The sequence below is a fragment of the Callospermophilus lateralis genome, unplaced genomic scaffold, assembly GCF_048772815.1.
Source record: "Callospermophilus lateralis isolate mCalLat2 unplaced genomic scaffold, mCalLat2.hap1 Scaffold_1552, whole genome shotgun sequence".
NCBI classification, from domain to species: domain Eukaryota; kingdom Metazoa; phylum Chordata; class Mammalia; order Rodentia; family Sciuridae; genus Callospermophilus; species Callospermophilus lateralis.
This window is the reverse complement of record NW_027512663.1, coordinates 212696-218759: the sequence shown is the minus strand read 5'-3', so window position 1 is coordinate 218759 and position 6064 is coordinate 212696.

Here is a 6064-nt window from a genome sequence, read left to right as displayed (position 1 = left end):
GAATATAAGATAGTTGTAATTTTGTGGATTGGTTTCTGTGTCCTCTATTCTATACCATTGGTCCACCCGCCTGTTTTGGTACCAGTACCATGCTGTTTTTGTTACTATTGCTTTGTAGTACAGTTTGAAATCTGGTATCGCTACACCTCCTGATTCACACTTCCTGCTTAGAATTGCTTTTGCTATTCTGGGTCTTTTATTTTTCCATATGAATTTCATGATTGCTTTATCTATTTCTACAAGAAATGCCGTTGGGATTTTGATTGGCATTGCATTGAACCTATAGAGAACTTTTGGTAATATTGCCATTTTGATGATGTTAGTTCTGCCTATCCATGAACAGGGTATATTTTTCCATCTTCTGAGATCTTCTTCTATTTCTCTCTTTAGGGTTCTGTAGTTTTCATTGTATAAATCTTTCACCTCTTTTGTTAGGTTGATTCCCAAGTATTTTATTTTTTTGAGGATATTGTGAATGGGGTAGATGTCCTCATTTCCAGTTCAGAAGATTTGTCGCTGATATACAGGAATGCCTTTGATTTATGCATGTTGATTTTATATCCAGCCACTTTGCTGAATTCATTTATTAGCTCTAGTAGTTTCTTTGTAGACCCTTTTGTGTCTTCTAGGTATAGGATCATATCATCCGCAAATAGTGATAATTTAAGTTCTTCTTTTCCTATTTTTATGCCTTTAATTTCTTTTGTCTGTCTAATTGCTCTGGCCAGTGTTTCGAGAACTATATTGAATAGAAGTGGTGAGAGAGGGCATCCCTGTCTTGTTCCAGATTTTAGAGGGAATGCCTTCAGTTTTTTTCCATTTAGAATGATGCTAGCCTGAGGCTTAGCATATATAGCTTTTATAATTTTGAGGTAAGTTCCTGTTATCCCTAGTTTTTCTAATGTTTTGAACATAAAGGGATGCTGTACTTTGTCGAATGCTTTTTCTGCGTCCACCGAGATGATCATATGGTTCTTATCTTTAAGTCTATTGATGTGGTGAATAACGTTTATTGATTTCTGTATATTGAACCAGCCTTGCATCCCAGGGATGAATCCTACTTGATCATGGTGCACAATCTTTTTGATATGTTTTTGTATACGATTTGCCAGAATTTTATTGAGGATTTTTGCATCTAAATTCATTAGGGATATTGGTCTGTAGTTTTCTTTCTTTGAGGTGTCCTTCTCTGGTTTGGGAATCAGGGTGATATTGGCCTCATAGAATGAATTTGGGAGTTCTCCCTCTTTTTCTATCTCTTGAAATAGATTATGGAGTATTGGTATTAGTTTCTCTTTAAATGTTTTGTAAAACTCTGCTGTATATCCATCCGGTCCTGGGCTTTTCTTGGTTGGTAGTCTTTTGATGGCTTCTTCTATTTCCTCCCTTGATATTGATCTGTTTAGGTTGTTTATATCTTCCTGATTCAATCTGGGTAGTTCATTTGTCTCAAGGAATTTATCTATGCCTTCACTATCTTCTATTTTATTAGAGTATAGGGTTTCAAAATAATTTCTAATTGTCGTCTGTATTTCTGAATTGTCTGTTGTGATGTTGCCTTTTTCATCCCGTAAGCTAGTAATTTGGGTTCTCTCTCTTCTTCTCTTTGTTAGTGTGGCTAGTGGTCTATCAATCTTATTTATTTTTTCAAAGAACCAACTTTTAGTTTTGTCAATTTTTTCGATTTTTTCTTTTGTTTCGATTTCATTGATTTCTTCTCTAATTTTAATTATTTCTTGCCTTCTACTGTATTTGCTGCTGATTTGTTCTTCTTTTTCTAAGGCTTTGAGGTGTAGTATGAGGTCATTTATTTGTTGGCTTTTCCTTCTTTTAAGGAATGAACTCCATGAAATGAATTTTCCTCTTAGTACTGCTTTCATAGTGTCCCAAAGATTTCGATATGTTGTTTCTGAGTTTTCGTTTACCTCTAAGAATTTTTTAATTTCCTCTTTGATGTCTTCTGTAACCCTTTGTTCATTCAGTAGCATATTGTTTAATCTCCATGTGATGTAGGGTTTTTCCTTTCTCATTATAATATTGATTTCCAATTTCATTCCATTATGATCAGATAAAATGGATGGTAGTATCTCAACTCCTTTGTAATTGCTAAGCTTTGCCCTGTGACATAATATATGGTCTATTTTTGAGAAGGATCCATGTGCTGCTGAGAAGAAAGTGTATCCGCTTGATGTTGGGTGGTATATTCTGTATATATCAATTAAGTCTAAGTTATTTATTGTATTATTGAGCTCTATGGTTTCTTTATTCAATTTTTGTTTGGAAGATCTGTCCATTGGTGAGAGAGGTGTATTAAAATCTCCCATGATTATTGTGTTGTGGTCTATTAGACTCTTGAACTTGAGAAGAGTTTGTTTGATGAACGTAGCTGCACCATTGTTTGGGGGATTTATATATTAATGATCGTCAAGTCTTGTTGGTGTATGGTTCCCTTGAGCAGTATGTATTGTCCTTGTTTATCCCTTTTGATTAACTTTGGCTTGAAGTCTATTTTATTTGATACAAGTATGGACACCCCTGCTTGCTTCCGGGGTCCGTATGAGTGATATGATTTTTCCCAACCTTTCACCTTCAGTCTGTGTATGTCTTTTCCTATCAGATGAGTCTCCTGTAGGCAGCATATTGTTGGATCTTTTTTTTTTAATCCATTCTACTAGCCTATGTCTTTTGATTGGTGCATTTAAGCCATTAACATTTAGGGTTACTATTGAGATACGGTTTGTATTTCCAGCCATATTTGGTTATGTATGATACTTAACATGATTAGTTTTTCCTCTATGCTTAGTTTTTCCTTTATTGTACTACCTCCCGTTGTTGGTTTTCATTGTTATTTTTCATTTCCTCTTCCTGTAATGTTTTGCCAAGGATGTTTTGAAGAGCTGGTTTTCTAGCTGTAAATTCTTTTAACTTTTGCTTATCGTGGAAGATTTTTATTTCATCTTCAATCCTGAAACTTAATTTCGCTGGATACATGATTCTTGGTTGGAACCCTTTTTCTTTCAGCGTTTGAAATATGTTGTTCCAGGATCTTCTAGCTTTCAGAGTCTGTGTTGAAAGATCAGCAGTTATCCTGATTGGTTTACCCTTAAATGTAATCTGCTTCCTCTCTCTTGTGGCTTTTAAGATTCTGTCCTTATTCTGTATGTTGGGCATCTTCATTATTATATGTCTTGGTGTGGATCGCTTATGATTTTGTATATTCGGTGTCCTGTAGGCTTCTAGTATTTGGATTTCTTTTTCATTCTTTAAGTCTGGGAAGTTTTCTAGTATTATTTCATTGAATAGATTACTCATTCCCTTGGTTTGGACCTCTGTACCCTCTTGTATCCCAATAACTCTTAGGTTTGGTTTCTTGATGTTATCCCATAATTCTTGGATGTTCTGCTCATGATTTCTTAACATTCTCGCTGAGCTGTCTATGTTCTTTTCAAGTTGAAAAACTTTGTCTTCGTTGTCTGAGGTTCTATCTTCCAAGTGTTCTACTCTGCTGGTAATACTCTCATTTGAGTTTTTAATTTGGTTTATTGTTTCCTGCATTTCCAGGATTTCTGTTTGTTTGTTTTTTATATCGTCTATCTCCCTATAGAGTTGATCTTTTGCTTCTTGGATTTGTTTATGTAATTCATTGTCAAAGTGATTTTTCATTGTCTGAATTTGATGAATAATGTCTTCCTTGAGACTCCAGATCATCTGAAGCATGTATATCCTGAACTCTTTGTCTGACATTCCATCAGCTGCAGATATTACCTCATCTAATGTTCAATTGACCTGTATTGTTTGTGGTCCTTTCTTTCCTTGTCTTTTCATACTGCTCATGATTCTTTCTAGCTTTGTGAAACTGTTGAGCTAATGTTTTTCCCCTTATATATTTGTATTGTTCTTGAATAGCTCCAATATCCCTCTTTTTCGGAGAAAGACAATGTTAACAGATCCCAATATTAACAGTACATTATCTAAGGACAAGTTTTCATTATTAATACATTTATAGTTAGATTCTAAGACTATAGATATTGGATTTAATTATTACTTAAGAATATATTCCTTAGTTTCATAAAAGGCGTACCATATCTGGTGGCATATAGAAAACTTAATTTCAGACGAAGGATGTTATACTTAAAGAGAAAGGAGTGAGGGAATGAGGTTAATCTAACTTAGCACCTTTGGAGAACTCTAACCACTCGACTGGTAATTTATGGTAGAATGTATAGACTCAACCTCCTATTTAGATAGTTACCCTATGTATAGATAGCAAAAGTTAGGAGATTGAAAGTGGTATAGAGAGAATATGAATTAAAAAAAAAAGAAAAGAAAAGAAATAACAAGGAAGAAAAGAGAAATAAGAGAAGGGAAAGGGAAGTAAGATAGAAATACAGAAAAAAAATGGGGGGGGAGGTGGGGTATATGCAATTCCTCTATATTATATTACTTTGGTAATTCAGTTGTTCATGCTCAGTTCTTGGTTTCACATATGCTGAAGTTGTGGAAGAGAGAGAAGAAAAGAGAAAGAGAGGGAAAAAAAAGTCTCTCAGAACACTGTTTTCCTTGCTTCCAGTAGGTGGCGTTGTCTATTCCTAGTTTGAGCCTCTGTATTCAGGGTGGTGGGTATAGCCAGTGTGAAGGGAAACGAGCTTCCACCTGTATCTTCCCTACTCTAGTCTCTGAGGTAGAAACCAGGTGCCTCTACAGTTGTTGTTTTGTGTTGATAGCTACAATCCCCAAAAGCTTGTGGGAAATATTTTGAGTTATCGCAGCTAAGGGTGGGGGAGTTGGAAACCGGGTACCTGGATCAGCCGCAACTGTGCTGGTAGCCACACCTACTTTGATGGGTTTTAAGGGTTGATGGGCTTCCTGGAGACTAGCGCTCGGGGCGGGACCGGACTTCCTCCTCCGGTCTGGCTGAGCGGCTGGCGCCTTCCTGCTCCGGTCTGGCTGGCGGCTGGTGCCTTCCTGCTCCGGTCTGGCTGGGCGGCTGTCGCGGCTTCCTGCTCCGGTCTGGCTGGGCGGCTGTCGCGGCTGCCTGCCTCGCTGCTCAGCTTAAGCACACTATTTTGAAAGACTTGACTTTATTCTAGGTTCACACAATCTGTTATGAAAATAGTTAAGAATTCTGTTTGTGTTTATGACTATAGGCTTTATCATATCAAATATGCCATATAGATGTTCCAGCCAGTGAGTTTTGAAGAACATGTTGAATCAAAGCAGAAACTTTTGAGCTGGAAATTTTAGTTTTTTTCTCTGCTCCCAGAAAAATAAAAATCAGTAATGAGTTAAATATTGTAATACAACTTTATCTCTAAATATTTAGTTCTTAACTATTCATCTTAATATACGAGCTTCATGTGTCTACACGAATTGGACATCCTACATCAGAGAACTTTCTTCACTTTTTTTCCCTTAACTTCTAAGGGGAGAGCATTTGCCACAAGATACCCAAAATGATGATAAATTTCCATAAAACTTTTCCTTTTTCGTAACTTCCCTTTTCTACTGTTGATTGTTTCTGAAATACCTGTCATTTTCCTCCCGGTGTTAATGAAACATTTGAGATTTGCAGCTTTTCCTTAAGTCCTAGTAAATTCATTAGATGTCTGTTTTTCACCATATATTTATTCATATGTTATAAGTCCATTAGAAAACATAACTCTTTTACTATTTTCACATGAATGAATGAACACCTCTGAATGTGAAAATATGTTGTAAGTGCCTTGACCTTTTGATTTCACTTATAATTTTTATATATGTATGATATTTAGCTCAATACAAATATAAGATAAAAATCATCATTAAATAAATCTATGTGAGCCTATCAATAAGTAGCAAAGAAACATTTTAAGTGACAAAATGCTGGGCATACTAGAGGGTGGCTGAGGCAGGGGAATTGCAAGTTGAAGGCCAGCCTGAACAACTTTGTGAGATTACCCCCAAATTAAAAATATAATGGACCAGAGAGTTAGGCCAGTGGTAAATTCCCATAGGTTCAATCCCCAAGACCACTAAATATATATATATATATATATATATATATATATATATATATATATATATG